Source organism: Bos grunniens, chromosome 28 (assembly GCF_055505025.1).
Source record: "Bos grunniens cultivar Pamir isolate PY7600 chromosome 28, Bosgru_T2T1.0, whole genome shotgun sequence".
In the NCBI taxonomy this organism is placed as follows: Eukaryota; Metazoa; Chordata; class Mammalia; order Artiodactyla; family Bovidae; genus Bos; species Bos grunniens.
The window spans coordinates 19,504,911-19,526,327 of NC_141192.1; the positions used below are offsets into that span (position 1 = coordinate 19,504,911).

General features: G+C 49.5%; 1 protein-coding gene across 13 annotated transcripts in view; it reads right to left on the reverse strand.

Annotated features, from left to right (window-relative positions):
• The window catches only part of PALD1 (phosphatase domain containing paladin 1), an 84,613-nt gene that overhangs the window by 43,979 nt on the left and 19,217 nt on the right, over window positions 1-21,417 (reverse strand). The window contains exon 3 of one of the 13 annotated variants that reach the window (XM_086381556.1): window positions 13,185-13,358. The exons of 11 other annotated variants lie outside the window; for them this stretch is intronic. The gene's annotated coding sequence lies outside the window, so the exon portion shown is untranslated. Of the gene's footprint in view, window positions 1-9,272; window positions 9,421-13,184; window positions 13,359-21,417 lie in introns of those variants that run through there. One more of the 13 variants, XM_086381559.1, reaches the window with a different exon arrangement.

The window sequence follows — 21,417 nt, forward strand, 5'->3', positions numbered from 1 at the left end:
CCAAACAGAAACTCAGGCGCTCAGAGAAGGTGAGGGGCTCCACAGTGGATCTCCTGCTGACTGTCAGCAGAGCCAGAACCTTCTCTCCATGGCTCCCCAACATTCCCCAGACCTCTCTCAGCAGCCTGGGCCAAGGAGGCATTGGGCAGGGTGGGTGGGGGTGAAGGCAGGAACAGCCGCCTCCAAGAATGGGCTCGGCGGCTGTCCCAAAGGAGGGAGTGACGGACGGGACATGAGAAAGACCTGCAGGAGGCAACAGCTGGCTTCAGCTGCCAGGCCAAAGCCGAGCCCTGCTCCCACGGGGTGAGGCCGGGCCTGACACCTCCACCTCGCCGCCCCCACAGCTCCAGCTCTAGTGTCTCACAGGCTTCAGAGGCGATGACAGGCCCCAGCCGGTCCCTGAGAGGACAGCCCAGAGACAGTACAGATGAGCACAGCTGTAGGCTGCAGGAGTGGGGGAAGGACCGCCGCCTCTGAAAGTTGACCTGTCTCCGCAATGTCGACAGCAGGGGGAAACCCCAGGCTTCCCAGGTTTCTCACTCTGCAACTCTCCCCCAAAATCTCTTTCACCTCGGGCTAGAGTGAGCCTCGCCAGTACAGGGCCCTTCATCCTGCAGGCCCCATGCTCTGGGGCCGTCAGCAACTTACTTTTCCCCTCTGGGCCTCAGTGTCCCCGTCATAAAGTGACAGTGAGGGTGAGATAGTCTGCAGGCCACTCCCACATGGGCCTGGCTCCTAAGATTGGCAGTCCCGGCGGTGACACCACTGCTCTCCACGGCCAGGGCCAGGGGCCAGCAAGGGCAGAGTGGGGCAGGTCCCTACTGCTCAACCCTCTGCTAGAAGGAGAATCAGGGGTAGACTAGGATGAGACTGGACAGTAAGATAGGAGGGTCTATGAGCCCGGATGGTTTGCAAACATTTATGCCTTGTTTTCCTAACTTCTGACTAAAAGCAAGCATTTCCTTCAGTCACGAGTAAAGGCTGCCCCTGTCATGTCTCGGAGCCCAGGACACGGTCACCATTGAACTCAGAGACATTTTCACATCACACAGGGGCTCTGCAGGTATCTGGAAACGTGGTTTGCACTCATCACTCCCTTCATATCACCACATAATGATCAGACCCAGGACCACTCTGGTCTCAGTTTCTCCATCTCTAATTCAAACCACCACCTCCCCTCTATCCTTTGTCCTGGACATGATACAGAAACCATGATCTCCAGCTTGTCAAACCCTGTGAGCTCAGAAAAGATGAATGGTGGCTATTCTAAAGCAGAGTCTGGACCTCGCAACTGAAGCAGAAAGCTGGACATCTGCTCCTGAGGCAGCCATCACCCTGCCCCATTCCTTTCTTTGCCTTTCCTACCCACCAGACCCTCTTGCAAAATCCCAAGCCCTGCCGTAAGGAATGCTGTGACCACAAGAACCTCCACAAATGGCCATCACCAAAGCCACCAAGAGCAGAGATTCAGAGTAGCTATATCCCTGGAGTCAACTAGTCCAACCTTCCCTTTCTACAGATGAGGTAACTGAGGTCCAGAGAGGAAAAGTGATGAGCTCCAAGTCAAAAGGGAAGAGGTCATAAGGAAAGAAGGGGGACCCAAGGCTCCTAGCCCCCATCCCAAGTCCCCTGGCTGGGCGTGCTGACTCTAGCCTGAGGCAAAGCAGAGCCTTTGTTGTGAGCACAGGGAGATTGTACTGAGCAGACACCATACTGCTGGCCAAGTCAGGGGTTGTTGGTAAGTATGTGATTCCCAAGCCTAACTGGGGTGAACAGAAAGGGGAGGGCTTAACAGGTACCCGAGATAGCCAGTGATCTTGAGTACTGACCCAGGGGCATGCCAGGAGGACCAATGGGTGGACCTCTGACGGCAAAGCATCTAATATATCTCATTTATTCCCAACCCGATACAAAGAGCCGACTCATTGGAAAAGACCCTGATGCTGGGAAGGATTGAAAGCAAGAGAAGAAGGGGATGACAGAGAATGAGATGGTTGGATGTTTGAGCAAAGTCCAGGAGACAGTGAAGGACAGGGAAGCCTGACATGCTGCAGTCCACGGAGTCGCAAAGAGTCAGACATGACTTAGCGACTGAACAACAGCAGCAACAAAAAAGAGGTGCCAACTCTTACAACTCAATATTAAGTTAACAAAATATCCAATTTAAAATGGCAAAGGATTTGAAGGTACATACGGATGCCAAATAAGCATATATAAGTTGTTCAGCATCTTACATCATTAGCAAAATGCGCTAGAGTGACGAACGTGAAAAGACCGACAATACCAAGTGTTGGTAAAGCTGCGGAAGAACCGGAGACATGGTGCTTACGCGTAGCGTCGCAGACGTCTGCAAGACAGCTCTGGAGTTTCTTACAAATGTGAACAAACACTTACCACGCAACTCAGCACTTTCTACTCTCAGGTAGCTAAGTACCCAAGAGAAGTGAAACCATGTCAGCATGATTCATTATAGCCCCAACAGAAATCAACCCACAAGTCTATCAACTGGTGAACAGATGAAAAAAACGTGCACTTTTATAGAATGAAACTGCTGTTCAGTCGCTAAGTTGTGTGTGACACTTTTGCAACCCCATAGAGTAGCCCACCAGGCTCCTCTGTCCACAGGATTTCCCAGTCAAGAATACTGGAGTGGGGTGCCATTTCCTTCTCCAGGATATCTTCTCAACCTATGGACTGAACCCACGTCTCCTGCACTGGCGGGCAGATTCTTTACCACTGAGCCACCAGGAAAGCCCACAATGGAATACGATGCAGCAATTTTTAAAAAGGAAAAAGTAACTGATACACACATGACATGGGATGAACCTTGAAAACATCATACTAAGAGAAACACATCAAGCCTCAGAGACTTCAAACTATACAGTTTGACATTTGTATGACATCAAGCAAAGGTAAAACTCTAGGGGCAGAAAGCAGACGGATAGTTGTCAGGGACAGGGGAGTCCAATACGCAGGGGCTTGAGGGCACCTTTGGGAGAGGGAATTACTCCATGTATTGAATGTGGTGGTTACATAACTACATACATTAGCCAGTGCTGAACTGTACACTTAACATGGGTGAATCCTGTTGTATGAAGTTTACCTAAATAAATCTGTTAGAAACAAAGAGGAGCTTGCTCCTTCCCATCACCTCTTCCTCCTTAACTCCAGAACTCACCCACTGTGAAACCTCAGAGCTACCTCTCTGGACCTTAGTCGCCATGTCTGTGAAATGGGGCTGCCGTGACGGGTAAACAACAGAGCTGATCCCTGAACTACACGAGGGTTAGCAACGTTGACCCTCCGTGCCATCCACGGTGTGCACCGGCAGTTCCGAGTATAGGATCCAACCAACCACAGGCCGCGCAGCAGGGATCTATGACAAAAACTCACATATACGTGAACCTCGCAGTTCAAACCTGTGGGGTCAAGGCTCCACCGTGTAATTAGACAAGCCTGCAGAACAGGGCCTGGTCGGTGAGTGCTCCATAAAAATCAGCTGCTAGCATGCATGTCAGACTAACACGCATCAATCAGACTCTGGAGCTGCGCTGTGCAATACAGTAGCTGCCAACTGGGATGCACGGCAAGTGCAAAATAAACACTGGGTTCAAAGACTTAGCACCAAAAACGTGAAACATCTCAAACAAGTTAGTATCGTTGATGATATGGTTAGTTCAGTTGATTATATGTCAAAATTACAGTATTTTGATATTGGGGTTAAATAACATATGTTACTACAATTAAGTTCATCTATTCAGTTTTGCTTCTTTACGTGGCTATTTAAAATGACATGTGGGATTTCCCTGGTAGTCCAATGGTTATAACTCCGTGCTTTCACTGCAGGGGCCATGGGTTTGATCCCTGGTCAGGGAACTAAGACCCCCATATGCTGCATGGCACAGCCAAAAACTTAATCAATTTAAAAAAATGACACATATGATGAAACTATCACAGCATTATAAACCATTAATTGAAAAAACTTGTGGCTCACTTTATACAGGTATCCCCCATCTTTTTGAAAGTTCCCTTTATGCCACTTTGCTCTTCCAAAAGACCTACATTAATAACTGTTTTCACTAACCAAAGGAAATCCAGAGGATTTTGCTTTTACCAAAAAAAAAAAAGTGGAAGATAAAAATAGCATTGAGCATTTGTCTTGCAGGAGACACGACAGAGGCAGGTATGAATTTATAACCTTCTGTGTGGGGCATGAGAAAAACCCAGGAAGGCAGTGCTAGCATATCCATTCAACAGACAGAAAAGTGAGAACTCCCCAATATCCTCACACCTAGTTGGAGAAACAGTGATTTCAACTCAGTGTGATGCCTCAGACGGTCAAGAATCCACTTGCAAGGTGGGAGACCTGGGTTTGATCCCTGGGTCGGGAAGATCCCCTGGAGGAGGGCACGGCAACCTGCTCCAGTATTCTTGCCTGGAGAATTCCATGGACAGAGCAGCCTTGTGGGCTACGGTCCTTGGGGTCGCAAAGAGTCAGACACAGCTGAGCGACTAAGCACAGACACAGACAGATAACTTGATGTGAAAGGTGGACTCTGGGGCCGAAATTCCCATCCCTACCGCGTACTAGTCCTGTGGCACATGGCTTAACTTCTCTGAGACTCAGTTTCCCCAACTATAAACTCTATAACCCCAACTATAACTCTGCCTCCCTAACTGGATCATCTGGGGATGAAGTAAGTGAATGTATTTAAGGTGACACCTACCCAGCTCAACACACAACAAGGGCACAGCTCACTAGCTGCCCTTCATATCACCCCAGATCCCAGGCTCCCTGTACTCTCTCCCTACCTTCTCCATATCCCCTCCCTGTAACCACAGACTGGTACCAGATCTAACCCTCCCAGGCCAGGACCAGGGCCACATCTAGACACTGCCTATCAAAGGAAAGTCTGGAGGAATAAGTGGGCTCAGTAGTCCCCTGGCTGTCATCCTGGGCAAACAACAGGGCCCAGCGGGGCTGGGCCACAGCAGCTGCCCTGCTGTAGAAACACACAATTGTAAGTCTCCTCGTTTCACTGCTTTGGTAAGCCACTTAGGAAAGTTTCAATCTTCTGGTCTTGGTAAAAAACCAAGAGAGGGGATTCCCTGGTGGCTTAGTGGTAAAGAATCTGCCTGCCAACACAGGAGACATGGGTTTGATCCCTGGTCCAGGAGTAGTCCACAAGCTGTGGGGCAGCTAAGCCTGTGCACCACAACTGCTGCTGCTGCTGCTGCTGCTAAGTCACTTCGGTTGTGTCCGACTCAAGCCATTATTCTAGAGCCCGGGAGCTGCACCTACTGAAGCCCACACGCCCTGGAGCCTGTGCTCTGCAATCAGAGAAGCCACTGCAATGAGAAGCCTGCACACCACAACTACAGAGCAGCCCTCACTCAGTGCAACTAGAGAGAGCCCACGTACAGCAATTCAGACCCAGCACAACCAATAAATTTTTCAAATAAAAAAATTATTAAAAAAAAAAAAGAGAAAAGAACAAAGAGAGTCTAGCTCTTCTCTGGAGCCTTGGGCAAGTCCTCTCTTTGCTCTGAAAACCCACCCACATCTTTCGTTGGTCCAACTGCTCTGGTCACTGGCCCCTGACTAGTCCAACAATAGCAGCCTCCAGGAAAGAAGGCTTCCTCCTTCTCTCTGTCCCCCTGCAACCCATCCTCCAAGCAGCAGCCACAAGGATCTTTAAAGCCCTAAATCATATCGTCCGCCCTACTTAGCTGCTTCCTCTTCTGTAAAGTGGGAGTCATAAACCCTGTCTCGCCTCCCTTAAGGGTTGTTGTCAGTAGCACAGATAGAAAAGCCACAAAGACACAGAAAGGCCCCAGTAGTCTGCAGGAAAGGAATGATTACCATGGGAACACGGACGACCACAGGCAGAGGAAACTCAGGCGGAGGTCATGTCATTTCCGTCCATCATGCTGTGACATGCAAAGCCCTCACCCCAGCGGACAGGCCCCCGCCCCCTCCCCTTGCTCTGACGCTCCAGCCACAGGCCAAGTCCACCTCCTCCTTCCAACACCACAGGCCCCCTTCTCACGAGCACCCACCACTCCTCTGCCTGGGACACCCTCTAGCTTGTTCACGCGGCTGCCCCTTCCCCTGGTCGTGGCTCAAATGTCCCGCCTCAGAAGCCTCTCTGAGGTCCTGGCAATACTTGCTGTCAACACCCCACCCCTCAGCACTTCTCCTGCTCACGACCTCCTTTTACTTTTCAGTTGCCTCACGGATGGGATTATGTCTACAGCAGCAGCCTCTCCAACTTCCCAAGAGCTGGTCGGTGCCTAAAGTGCCCATAGCTTGGCCCCAGCACCAAATTGCACATGGGTCCCAGCATATGCTCAGGAAACGTTTCTGAGATGAACACGTGACGACTTGGGGGCATCTTTCAGGACCACAGAAGAGCGCCTGGCATCAAGGACCAGTCTCAGCCCACACAAGAGGGTATGGGGAAAGATGCTCCCACCCTAGACTCTCTCACCAGGACTGCCCTCCTCCCCACCCTTCCACATCCTACCTGCCAGCTCCTCCAGGAAGCTCTCCCTGACTACACACCCACCCCCATCTCTCAGCTCCCACTGCCCACTGTGAGCATCACAAAATGGGACTCTCCATTCTCTTCCACTGCATGCTGTTCCCAGCAGTGGGTATCCTACGTCCTGGGTCCTGCTGCCTGGCTCCAGGGAAAAGCCAGATACACACTTGCTGAGGGAACAAATCAGCTCCATCACTTCACCCTCTCACCCTGGCCAGCTCCTTGCTGATGGGACCAAGGATGATACTCCCCAAGCAGGCACAGAAGGTGGAAAGACGTCTAAACATTATAGTATTTATTTCTGAGCTGGGGGACTGAATATGGTTATTCATCTTCTTTTTTGCTTATTCACCACTTCTAAATCTCCTACAACAAACATTATTACTTTGGGAATGTTTTTAAGTATGGTTATTTGCAGTAGTTTCAAATTTGGACAGCGGCCACAGCTCCCCACCCAGCGTACCCCTCCTCACCCACCGCTAACCCCCCAGTACACCCTCAGCTTGGTGCCTGTGCCACCCTGTGCCCTCTGCCTGTGGTCGTTCATGTTCCCATAATAATCATTCCATTCCTACAGCCTGGTGGGGTTTTCTGCCTTTGTTGTTTATCTTTGCTCCTGACAACAACCCTCAAGGGAGGTGAATAGGGTGTATGGCTCCCACTTTGCAGAAAGAAAACTGCTAAGCAGGGCCAGCTATGTGAATTTCCCCAGGCTATATGGCTTGGTAGAGGCAGAATTCCGGTTTCTGCTGCATGGCCCATCACCTCCTGTCTTTGACGGGTCACCCAGACCCACCCCTTCACACAATCTCTGCTCCTTAGCCTCTTTAAAACTAGGATGAGGTCAATTTTAAAAAAAAGTAAAAGGGGCTTCCCTGATCCAGTGACAAAGACTCCGCACTCCCAATGCAAGAGGCCGAGTTTCAATCCCTAATCAGGAAACTAGCTCCTGCGTGCCCCAACTAAAGATCCCACTGCTGCAACTAGACCCAGTGCAGCCAAATAAAGAAATAAATATTTTAATAAAATTAAATGAAGCTATCTGGGATCTGAGATTTCAGGAGACCTTCATCAGCTGAATATCTTTCTGAAATGTTTCCATTTTTTCTAAACTGAAAAAAAAAAAAGGTTAAAAATTAAAATCAGAAGGTGAATGCATGTTTAGAAATAATGCCCTGTGTTCAGCAGTGGGCTCCCTCTGTGTGGCAGGCCCTGAGTTCCAGACTTCGGCCTGCAAACAACGGGGAGCCCCAAGAGATGGAACTGGAGGTGGGACAAAGGCAGGCGGGGCAGAGCGACTGGGCAGCCAGCTGAGGAACTGCAGTGAGTGGGAGCCAAGGTCAGAGTAAGGGGATCACCCTGCAGGTGGACCCCTGGGCTGGGAGAAGCTGCAGGTGGAACAGCAGGCCCCCACTCTCATTGAAGGGTAAACGAGCCTCCTTCTCAGCTCACCTGACAGGTGGAGAACAGAGAGGGGACTCCTGCCTGCTCTGCAGCCAGCAAAGACCCTGGCACATGTCACCAGATGCTCCAGTGGGGCCTGCAGGCTCCTGGAATCTGGGACCCTCAGGAAGGAAAAGGGCCCTTTCCAACACCCCTCATTGTCTGCCTCCAGGTTTAGGGAGCTCCCTACCTCAGGAGCTCCCCATGGTGGCTCAGCTGTCCTGAGAGGAACTCTGCCTATGTGGTGGGACCTTAGATTGGAGATGGGGGCAGGGGGCTACAATGGACATTTTGAGGAAAAGTCAGAAAATCTGAACACAGATTATATTTTGTTGGATAAATAAGCTCAACTTCCTTGGATGCCATAATGAAATGTGGAAACAAGGAGAATGTCCTCATTCTTAGGAGATACAAGCTGAAGGGTTTACAGGTGCAGGATCCTAACATCTATGAATTTCATATGGTTTAGGGAGTAGGGGGCAGAGGGAACAAATACTAGCAACTGGTGAGGAGGGACTTGCGTTCTCTTCTTTCAACTTTTCAGTAGGTTTGAAATCTTTCAAAATAAAAAATTGGTATTTAAAGTATTTTTAAAATTAAAAAATGTTTAAAATTTAGCTACCCTTCCCATCACTTCATGGGAAATAGATGGGGAAACAGTGGAAACAGTGGCAGACTTTATTTTGGGGGGGCTCCAAAATCACTACAGATGGTGACTGCAGCCATGAAATTAAAAGACGCTTACTCCTTGGAAGGAAAAGTTATAACCAACCTAGATAGCATATTCAAAAGCAGAGACATTACTTTGCCAACAAAGGTTCGTCTAGTCAAGGCTATGGTTTTTCCTGTGGTCATGTATGGATGTGAGAGTTGGACTGTGAAGAAAGCTGAGCACCGAAGAATTGATGCCTTTGAACTGTGGTGTTGGAGAAGACTCTTGAGAGTCCCTTGGACTGCAAGGAGATCCAACCAGTCCGTTCTGAAGGAGATCAGCCCTGGGATTTCTTTGGAAGGAATGATGCTAACGCTGAAACTCCAGTACTTTGGCCACCTCATGCGAAGAGTTGACTCATTGGAAAAGACTCTGATGCTGGGAGGGATTGGGGGCAGGAGGAGAAGGGGACGACAGAGGATGAGATGGCTGGATGGCATCACTGACTCGATGGACGTGAGTCTCAGTGAGCTCCGGGAGTTGGTGATGGACAGGGAGGCCTGGCGTGCTGCGATTCATGGGGTCACAAAGAGTCAGACACGACTGAGCGACTGAACTGAACTGTACTGTACCTTATAAGAAGCTACTTTCCCACACATTCCCCTCACTGAAGCCTCAGAGAAGGCAGCTCATCTGGAAGGAGAAAGTCTTCAGTCCACACAGGCAAAGTGCTTGAGCCCTGTGGTTTTGTTTCTTTCCATTCTCATTAGCTGCTAGGACCTGAAAGTCAAGGAATTTCAAATACAACTCCAGATCTCCAGAGAACCCAAATATGCCCAGCAACAGGGTGCTGTGGGACGCCCCTGGAGGGGCCCCTGCCACCCCCCAGGCCTGTGGGCCAGGTGGGGACAGTGCTCAAGTAGAGCCCTCGTCCTGGGCCAGCCCCACAAGCACCGTATCCGGTCCACCTGTGTCCCCGCCCCTGTGGGTCTTCCATCTTTCCCAAGCGTGTCCTCTTCCCTCAGGCCCTAGCAGCCCAGACAGGCCCACTGTCTCAGCACACACCAACCCTCTGAGAATAGGGTGGCCCACCTCCCTCACTGTGACCACTCCATGGGGCTGGCTCCAGCCCCTGGAAAGCCTTTCTCTCTTGGGCTCAGCCCCTGCTTCCACTCCTGTCCTGGAGCATGTGGCTTTCTGGTCCCAAGGCAGGACTGGCCTCCTCCAGAGAAATCTCCCTGGTGGAGATTCTGCCACCTTTGAACCACTGGCTCAGCTTCTCAGCCTGAGAAAAACCTCCGGTAAATGCCCACAGTGGGGACTTCCCCAGTGGTCCTTTGGTTAAGATTCTGTGCTTTCACTGCAAGGGGCACAGGCTCAATTCCAGGCTGGGGAACTAAGATCCCATAAGATGCATAGCAGCCCCCCCCCAAAAAAAGGAAGGCCCACATCCCCTTCAGCCCCACTCCCTCCCTTCATCTGTATTAAACAAACCGGACGAGGGACAGGGCAGCTAGCTGAGCATGTGACTGCCTACAGCCAGGCCCAAACTCCTGATCTCCCCCGAAGCTACTTGGGCCAGGTGACTAATCCTAGCTAATGAAACATGAGGGGCAGTGTCCTTGGCAAATTCCGGATCCTTCCCTATGAGCCCCCTTTACTCCTTTCCTCCAGCCTGCTGCCTGGAACACAGGCATGAAGGCTGACATTTTGCAGCCATCTTGAGCTGTGAGCACATGAAGCCACACCCCGGGAATCTGTATAGCAGAATCACCATATCGTGGCCTGGACTGCAGAGCTCCGGGCTCGGACAGGACACAGAAATAAACTTCCATCTTGTGTAAACCACTGTCATTTGGCTTTTCCTACTACTCGCAGCCAAATCTAATCCTGACGAATGCACTCTGTTATTTTTAGGGATGGCCCTCAATGACCACAAGCTGCAAGGCACAACTTCCTTCTTCCTCCTTTCTCAGGAGAACATCAAGTTCCTTCTGGTCGTGCTCCGGCAGGTCAACACCACCAGGATCCCGTGAGTCCAGCCCACGCTGGAGCCACAGCGGCTCACGGAATACAGAAGACACTGTCCACAGCCACCAGGGCCCAAGGGGTAGCTAAGGATATGCACAAATGTCACGCCACGATTGACTGACAGACCATGTGATGCAGAAGCCTTCTCCAAGTCAGCTGCAGAAATCTAGAAGGTTCCAAGCTGCTAAATGTTTGTTCCACCCTATAGATAGAGGCTTGGGCTCCATTCCTCCAAAATGGAAGAGAGAGACCACAAGTCTCCCCATCTGGAGTCTCTCCGAGTCCCTCTCGAGGCCTTTCTGAGAACTCTGCAGAAAACAAGAAGGTATAATCTGGCTGGGAGGGACTCTGCCTATAGGTTCTGTCGAACAGGAGGGGAGTATCAACATCCCTAGGGAGGTGTCAGTCAACTCTGGGAAGGACATTCCTTCTGTGCCTGAAAGAGGCTGAAGCTCCTCTCCATCTAGGATTAGGAATAGTGGGAGGGCCTCAGAGAGAGCAGGGTTAGAAGCACCTGGACACCCCCACGCCCAGTGACGGTGCTCCAAGAAGCTGGCCACTGGGGCTTTTCTAGGCCAGCAGAGCCTACAGTCTCCTGACACCACACCTAGAGCCCTGACCCTGCCAACACTCTGCTGGCTGCTTCCAGGGACTGGGCTCCAAAGGGCCACTGGGAACTTACACTTGAACCCCATTCCTGACCTCCAGCAATGCCATAGGGACCTGAAGCATCATTTTAAGGAGCTGGGAAGAACGATGACCCAATTCTGCAGTTTGTCCCCATCCATCCCAGCCCTGTGGCCTCCAGTCTAGACTCCCTTGCCTGGCCTTCAAGCCTCCCGTTCCCACCCTCAGCATCCCCTATTTACCCTCCACACCCCTGCCACTCCAGGCAAAGCCAAATTCTCAGCTGCCCCATGGGATGGAGCAAGTCAAGCTCCAAGAGATGTTCCCCTCCAGCACAGGTTCTCTGAGAAGCCTCAAATTCAACCTAGCCCTCTGTGGGTCACACTTGATGTCCACCTAGGAAGTAGGAGGCCTGGTCAAGATTAGTAGGAGGAGATTTTAGCAGCTCAACCCTCTGCGCAAAATCAATCTTTCACAGAAGTTCAATGTATAAAACAACTAGAAGCAGAGCTGCTGCGCTGACCGCTAGCCCAGGAAGAGGGCTGCCAAGCTTTTGGTCCCCAGACCCACTGTGGGGCCCCTCCTAGGGAGGAGCACCGCCAGAGCTGCTAGCCAGAGATGCTCAAGGCCCTTGACTGCTGGAATCTCCCAGGATGCATCTGGCCCTTCCCTGTCTCCACGCCTCTGCCCTCCTGGTCCTACAACCAGGAATGCCATCCCTACCCTCACGCCTTCATCCCATCCATTACCATGCAGTGGAAATGTCCCTGTCCCCTCCAAATCTTCTAACACACAGGCTGGACCCCAAACGACCCTGACCTTGAACCCACTGGACTGGCATTTGGTAAGTAGACGCCTCATCTCCCCACTCTGGATCTGATGCTCCTCCGCACCGCCCCCACTCCAACCCCCCGCCCAGGGTAGAATCCCCAGTAGTCGTAGGTTCCAAATGTCTCTGTGCTAAACAAATTGCACATCTACCATCATTTCAGCTTCAGAACAACTCTATGAGAAAGGCAGACGCACACACTTTTGTGCCATTTAACAGATGGAAAAACTGAGGCTCAGAGAGTTCACCACACAACATAACAGAGCCAGGCCTCTGGTTCCGCAGCCTGGGCCCTTTCCACTGAACTGTCCACCTATCACTCTCCCATTTCTCCTGAAGCCAGCCTCACTTTCCCCAAAGACACTGGGAAGCTTAACCCAGGGACCTGCAGCAGGCAGAGAACAAGCTGGACCCAGGGAAGAGCACCCCTTCCAGGGCCACAGCCTCTCACGGACCGCTGGCAGCCAGATGCCTGGGGCGGGTAACAATGGAGCTAAAAATAGGGCAGGAGGCTGAGTGGCCAGCTGCAGGAAACATCTGTCTCAGCCACAGAACAAACACAGAGGAAGTCACCATGCTCCAGGATTCCCCTACTGTGGGTGGGGCCAGGGGAGAGCTGGGGAGGAGGGGAGAGAGCGGGGTTTCAGATTTTCAGCCTGGGCCCAGGGCAGGGGTTCACACCAGCCCACCCCCGGCCCTGGGGCTCATCCCCCAACATCCAGCACACACACACATGCAGACACGGGACAGGGTCTAAATTCCCCTTAAGCACCAATATGTATCTTAAGTTAGAGTCACACCCACCTCTGAGAGTCCAGTCTGTCCCTCTCATTTTACAGAAGAGCACACTGAGGTCCAGAGACCTGCTCAGTCACAGAGACAGTGGAAGAAAGAGCCAGGACCGGGGGCCTCCTACCCTTCTCCCTCACCTCCCTGTACATCTGGCTTCACTTTTCTGAGCAGGGAAGACCCTGACCAGGAAGAGCTCTTTTGCTCCAACGAATGAAGCACAGGGTCAAAGTGATCTCAGGTACTAAGCCATCACTGCCCTTCTCACCATGAGGAGCAAAGGCCACAGTGGGTGGAAGTGCTAGACACTCAGCAGGAGGCTCAGCAGTGGCCCCAGACTGGGCTGGTCGTCAATTGCGATGACAAAATACACCAGTGTCGCTTAAGGACGTCCTTGATAGAGCAGTGGAGTACATGTCTTTTCAATAATGCGGGTAATAACCTGGGAAGAAGCACATGGGCTAGTTACCAGCACACGACAGCTGTCTGCAAGATAAACCCTCGTAAACTGGTCTGCACTGTCGGCTGAAGCAGCCCCTTCATCCGTGGAGCATCCCTTTTATGCAAAAGAATGGCTGACAGACCAAAAAAATGTTATTCAGAACTGGGTATCTGGTAGACATTTTCTCCAAAACGAACAAAGTGAGCCTGTCCCTTCAAGGAAAATAACCGACAGCATTTGTTGCCAGTGATAAGTTTGAACATTTAAAGAAAAATCAGAATTCTAGAAAACCTGAATCAGTCACTGTGAATCTGAAAGCTTCCTAAAACATAAAGATTTTGCAATGATATGATTGATGATGCGAACACATGCAATTGTGGGATATGATGAAATGAACTGTCCCACATTTGGAAGATCCAAACTCACTGAACCAGTATTTTCCCAATCACTGATATATGTTACCAAACCACACCTGGTCAAAAAGCCATTGTAACAAAATATGTAACAAAATATGAAAAGTTCATCAATGTGTTTTCAGATTCTACATTCCCTTTAAGAAATTATTACTTTTATGCAGCATCAAAGGAAAACATCCTCAGGCTAACAAAATATTCCTGCCCTTTCCAATGACTTACCTGTGTGAAGCTAGATTTTCTTCCTATACTTCAACTGATCAACATATCATAACAGACCAAACGCAGGAACAGATATCAGAATCCAGCTGTCTTCTATTCAACCAGACATTAAAGAGATTTATAGATTGGCCAAACAATGCCACTTATCCCACTATATTTAAAACATAGTTATTTTTCAGAAAAAAAAAATTATTTATGTGTAACATATAATGGGTTTGCTATTGTTATTTTGAAATGAATGTATAAATATGTCTTTAAGTATACTGTTTTAATTCTTAACATGGTCAATATCAATTTATAAATATATCACCCACATAAACAAGAGGCTTCAATTTTTAAGAGTATAAAAAGGGTATTAAAGAAGGGTATAAAGAGTATAAAGGAAGCAGTATTGAGACTAAAAAGTTTGCAAATAGCCATGGTTTCACCCCCACCATAACCCAATGGTTATTGTGGCCTACCATCCCATTTTTTGCAGGTACACACACGGAGGCACAGAGAGACTGCATAATCTGCCTAAGGGCACACAGGCGGCCAAAAGCCTCCAAGCGCACACAGGCTGTTAACCACCAAGCTGTCCCTCAGCTAACGTCAGGCTCCGAGGTAAGCAGAGAGGGATGAACAACGGCATACTACAAAGGGAACCCGGAAGCGGAAAAAGAGAACGTAAGTTAATACGTATATACTCTTGGGGCAGAAAAGGACTTTCTATGCAAAACGCCAGGGGATAAATATAGTAAAATATTGATGGAGCAGACTACATTATAAAATAGTCAGCTTTTCAACAAATTTGAGTCAGTTGAACCAAGGTGGACAGACCTAAGAGAAAAACAAATATGTTAGTGCGTATATATGGAATCTAGAAAAACGGCACTGATGAACCTATATGCAGGGGAGGAATAGAGACGGAGACAGAGAATGGACTTGTGGGCACAGCAGAGGAAGGAGAGAGCGGGACAAATTGAGAAACACGTTACCAAGGTGAAACAGGTAACAGGTGGGAGGCCTCTGTAGAAGGCAGGGAGCTCAGTTTGGAGCTCTGTGATGACTACTCGGTGGAACTGGGGGTGGGGAGGGAGACTCAAGGGGGGACGGGATATATACATATACTTACGGCTGATTTGCACTGCTGTAGAGCAGAAACCACACAACGCTGGAACGCAATTATCCTCCAATTAAAAATTATTTTTTTAATGGTCAGGTTTCATCTAACACAGAAAAACCACAGTTGTATGACAACTGACAAATGGATAAAAATATTTTCAACATATTTTTATTATTTATCATTTTATATAGAGGGATTTTTTTAAATGAGAAAACAAGTATATAATAAAAGTAAAGCATACAAAAAAAAAACCCAAAGACACAACAAAGAAGAAATACAAATGACTGATAAATGTGAGAAAAGATATTCACCCTAAGCTGTAATTTTAAAACTGGGAGTGGCTGCCACGTGTTGCCTTTCATGGCCTCACAGGTTCAGCAGGGTGAAAACACCTGGTCTCTGCAAGGGTGCCAGGGATGGGCGCCCTCCTAAGGATGGGGCAAGGTGTAAACTGGCATGGCTCCCTGGAGGACAAACTGGCAATCATTCTAAATTTTGCAATCAGCAAATTTTCAATCGAGTCACAGGAAATACTCAAAGATATGGCCACAAAGGTGTTGGGTACAGCTTTGTTTACATTAGTCAAAGACTGGAAACATCTCTCACATCAACAGTGGTCGAAGTTGAACATACCACAGACGTCATCACATCATCATTCAAACAGATGGAACCTCAGATGACCGTCGCTAACAGACTGTGGAGCCAAAGAAGCCAAACTAAGCAAACACGATATGATTCCATTTGTCTAAAACTCAAAATCAAGCCAAACTGGTGCATGGTGCTGGAAGTCACGTCTGGAGCAGGAAGGAGGGGGTGGCGATGGGGTACAGGGCCAGGGTGCTGGAGGAATTATGTTCTTTGACCTGGTAAGGCTCCGAAGGCTGTGCTCAATTCAAGCTGTACATCTGTGATGTGTTGTTAAGCTCCAATGTAAGAGTTTCCAAAGAAAGAAGGAGCCCCTTATTTACTGATAGGAAAATATCTACTGTATGTTCAGTTGGGGGGGGAGACACTAAACAGCAATTTAGAGCTTTGCCCTATTAAAAAGGAGAGAGGAATCCTGTACACAAGCACACGCACTCACACTACACAACGAAAAATGTCTGGAAGAACAAATCTCCAAACATGAATGGTTATCACTGTCGTTATCACCGGGAAGTGGGGCCATGGATGATTTTCCTAACCTTTCTGCATATCTTTTATTTCTTTGATTTTCCTATGTGAACAGAGACTATTTACAGAGAAAAAAAAAATAGGGGGGATAAAAGAATATTCACACTACACTGATGCCAGGAACCAGGGTTCCGTGTCAACTCGACAGCCCAAGAAGACCACGATCCACAGGAAAAGGTCAGAAGAGTGAGGCTGTTCCTGAGTCGTCATTGAGGAAAAGCTAAATACCTTCCCTGGAAGATGGAAGAAACCAGGATTTTAGAGTCAGAAAGACCTGGCTAGACCCTCAGCACCATTCCCGACAAAGACCCAGGTCAGTTCCTGAACCTCCATGAGACTCAGGGTCCTGCAGCGAAGAGAGGGCTAAACAAGGTCAAGGATGTCCAGGGCTGACCAGATCAGTTCTAGAGGCAGATCTGACAGCAAGCTCCCCCAGCTTCCACAGAAGAAGAAAAGGAGGCCCAGGGAGGCCAAGCGACCTCCTCCCTTTACCCTGCAGGCCTGCGACCCCAGGGGAAACCCACAGAGGCCCTACAATTGCAGTGTGCTCCAGAGTCCTGACCTCAGGAAGTGCCCTGCCCTCCCTGGGTCTCAGTGCCCCCAGAATAAAAGGCATCAGCTGGACATTGAACTTGACCTCAGGTAGCCTCCCTTGGGCCCCACACCCATGATTCCTGTGAAACCCCCACATGCAAGGCTGTGGCAGGAAAAGTGGCTGGCTTATCCAGACAGGAAGTGACCTCGCCGGATGAATGACAGGCCAAACATTCCATGGGGAGCCCCACCTGCTGATGACCTTCAGGGTCATGGGAGCCAGGAGTGGGTGGGCACTCAGAAGTCCAGGAGGAAACAGGATTTACGGCGGAAAGCCAGGCACACGGCAGACCCCCAGGCAGGGAAGTGACTTCATTTCACATTCAGTCCTCCTTGCTTCCGCCCCTGACAGGGCAAGGAGTTAACCCTGAGGTGGCCACGCTTCACTGGCCCCAGCCACCTTTACAAAGGCCAGGGCATGAGAATGAAGGCTTTCTCCTCTCCCTCTGTCCTTGGATCCCCAACCCACAGATGCAAAGTGAGGCTCGGAGAGGCTGACAACAGAGCAGAGGCTCTGAGACCTTTCCCACTACCCTGAGCTGCATAGAGGAGGGAGATGCTAATTCAGAGTTGGGAACTCCGGGAAGACTTCCTGCAAGAGGAGGCCACTGAGCTGGGCCTTGAATGATGAGCAACACATGACAGATAAGAAAGTCATTCAGCACAGAGGGAACAGCATAGAGAGAGAGATGCCTAGCACTGTGCAGAGCCTCTAGGAAGTAATATTATTCTGGCCTTGTGAGGCCAGAATACAGGATAAGGTAAGGTTGATTTAAGTCCCAAGTGTCTTGAGGACCATGCCAGAGAGTTAGAATATTGCTCTGTGTGGTGAGATGTGTTGTCCAGGCCAAGGCAATAGGAGAGAGCCATGACAATGCCCTGTGTCAACCCAAAATGGCTGCATGGAGGAGGCAACCTAAAGGGAGCCAACTTAGCTAGGGGGAAGTCTGGGGCCTAGAACTCAGCTGGCTTTACTCCACCATGCCATCACACCCAGTTCAACTTGATTTCTCTGTAAAAGAGAAGGGAAAGGTATTCATACTACCTATAGTCCAGTGTTGACTCATTGGAAAAGATTGATGCTGGGAGGGATTGGGGGCAGGAGGAGAAGGGGACGACAGAGGATGAGATGGCTGGATGGCATCACTGACTCGATGGATGTGAGTCTGGGTGAACTCCGGGAGTTGGTGATGGACAGGGAGGCCTGGTGTGCTGCGATTCATGGGGTCGCAAAGAGTCAGACACGACTGAGCGACTGAACTGATCTGAACTGATAGTCCAGTGTGCCCAGGTCTGCACCAGATGCCAAACTGATAAAACAGCAGGGCCCTACATACACAGCCACTTAGGTTCCTGTGAGCTCCACCACCCCCACCTGTGTGACCTTGACAGAAACACTTGACCTCTCTGCTTCAACAGCTGTCACACAAAGACAAACCCCTGCCCCACTTTGAGGACTGTGAGGATTAACCGAGATGATAATCCTTGTACACGCCACTTGAGCACCCACAGCCCGTGTTCAATGCATATTCAGTTTGTTATCTCGGAGAAGGCAATGGCACCCCACTGCAGTACTCTTGCCTGGAAAATCCCATGGACGGAGGGGCCTGGTGGGCTGCAGTCCATGGGGTCGCTAGGAGTCGGACACAACTGAACGACTTCCCTTTCACTTTTCACTTTCATGCATTGGAGAAGGAAATGGCAACCCACTCCAGTGTTCTTGCCTGGAGAATCCCAGGGACGGGGGAGCCTGGTGGGCTGCCGTCTCTGGGGTCGCACAGAGTCGGACACGACTGAAGCGACTTAGCAGCAGCAGCAGCAGCAGCAGTTTGTTATCTCTCCATTCTGACCCACAGTGAGGCAGAGTGAGTTAGCTTAGATCACATGCCAAAGACATAGCAGAGCCAAGATTCAAACCCAGGCCAGACCCAGGCTTAGCCCAGCCCATCAGGCAAAACAAAAACCTGAAACCCTAAGACCTAAAGCTTGCCGGCCTCGGCTCCCCAGCCTCAGCGTGGTTTCCGACAGGTGAACAACTCTACCACCTCAAATTTCCAGCGGCCAAAGAAAGAGCAGGGAGCAAACACCAGGGCACAGAAGGGGAAAAAAATATTTCTAAGCTTCTCCCTCTTCCTGTTTATCTATCCTCTCAAACCCAGAGCTCCTGGTAGCCATTCGTCCAGAGCAAGGTCTGCCAAGAGAGACATCCTGCTGGTGACTGCCCAGCCAGGCTTGTGCCGGATGAAGTGCAGGGGACACTGAGGCCCACACCCACCCCTGCAGCTCCGTCTGGCCCAAGAACGCTGCTTCACAAAGGGACTTTCAACAGAAGCCAGAGCCCAGGAAGAGGGACCCAGGCCAAGGAGGAGGGGCCGCGGCCACTGCCTCCTCAGCGCCAGCTGGCACCTGTTGGCTCCATACTCAGCTCCCATCAGCTGATGAGAAGGATTCAAGGGAACGACTCTAAGCCTGGGCTGGGCACTGCCCTGGGTGGTGGTGGGGACTCAGATCACAGGCTGTGCAGGCAGGCAGACTCAGCATCCAATCCCAGCTAACCAATGGCCTGCTGTGTGACCTTGGCCAAGCTAGTGAGCTTCTCTGAGCCTAATACCCTTATCTGTAGATTGAGGATAATATTAGTACCTATTCCATAAGGATATGGTGAGGATTACATGAGACAGCATAAGGGAAGGGCTGGCGCCTAGTAGATGTGAATAAATGTTATTTATTCCTCACTCGCACCGTCAAGTTGATCCCCTGACTCAATCCTGAAGATCTGAGGTGCCTTTAATATGTGCTCAAAAGAACAATTAAAGACTTCACAAGGAATGAAATTTTGACACATGCTCCAACCTGGATGAACCTTGAAGACATGCTAAGTGCATAAAAAGCCAGACACAAAAGGACAATTACAATGATTCCACTTGTATGAGGTACCTAGAGAAGTCAAATTCGCTGAGACAGAAAACAGCAAGGAGCCGCAGGGGATGGGGAGTTAGTGTTTCATAAGCGCAGTTTCTGTTTGGGAAAATTAAGAAGTTCTGGAGCCTAAGAAGTTCTGGATGGTGATGAGGGTTACACAACAATGTGAATTGCACACTTCGAAATGGTTAGAAGGGTACATTTTATGGTCTGTATATTTCACCTCAATAAAAAATTTAAGACCCATTAAGAACATTTTTTGTGAATGTTCATATTCCTTGGAGAGCTCAGGATCGAGAGCTGGAACAGGTATGTGAAAAGCTAAAGGCACCACCTGCCAGGAAGTTGGTAGCACCAACCTGAGTGGAGGAAGCTAAACAAAGAGACGAAAGGCTGCCTGGGAGGGCTGTGAGAGGAGGCAGCCCCAGCCAGGCCCCTTCCCATATAAACTGACCAACACGCACCATCGCTGGGAAGAAGCAGGCCAAGGGTCGAAAGTGGGTAAGACCACAGGTGAGAGGTCTTGGCGGGATGGGTGGATAGACTGAACTTCCCCCATAAGTCACCGTGTGACCTTGAGCAAGTCATTTCCCCTTCTGGATCTTCTGAAATCTCCTTCACTGCCTTCCTTGTAAAACCAGGATTCTACCCTACAAGCACCCCTGAATCTACATCCTAGAGAAGCAAGTGTTTGTGTCCACCAAGAGATGGCAAGAGTGTTCAACAGTTTTTCTCAGAATCCCTCCGAAACTGGAAACAAGACAAAAGTCCAGCTACAGAAAAAAAAAAAAATATATATATATATGTATATATAGTGATACACCCATATGATGGAATACTACACAGCGGTGTAAAGGAACAAGCTGCAGCATCACTGATGAATCACAGGGCTCACATTGAAAGGAAGAAGTCAGAAGAAGCCAGATAAAAATACCTCCTACCCTATGATTCCATTCACATAAAGTTCAAGAACAGACAAGACCAATCCTTGAAAGGCACTCAGAAGCATGGCCACTTGAGAGGAGGGGAGGGTCCAGTAACTGGCTGGGAAAGGAATCCAGGAACCTTCCAGGCCACTGACAATGTTCCACATCTTGATCCCGGTTGCACAGGAGATACACCTGTAACAATTCATCAAACTACACCCTGATTTACTGTCTGAAAATTATATCTCAATTTACAAAATAAAATACAAACAGCTAGTAACTCATACTCTGTCTTGAGAACTGCAGTGAGGTGACTCTGAGAAGCCAGATGTGGGAAGGTTATAGAAGTATTGCGTGGTGCGTAAGAACACGGGCTGGGATGTCATAAGGACCGGGGTTCAAGTGCTGATGCTCCCTCTGACTGAATATGATTTTTTTCTTTTGTGATTTTGTTGTTGTTGGCCAAACTTTTCATCATGAAATTTGTACTTAATGCCACAAGTCAAACAAGAACACGTAAAGAAAAAGTCTATGCCCTTCCCATCCCCTTCTAAGCCCAGCACTTAAGCATCCTTCTATAACAAGACTTTTTCCCTTAACATCACAACACAGAAACCCCTCCAATTAACTGCACAGATCTCCAACTCTGTTGTCTGTTTAATGGTGACAGGCCATTTCATTGTATCACTACTCATTCAGCAGAT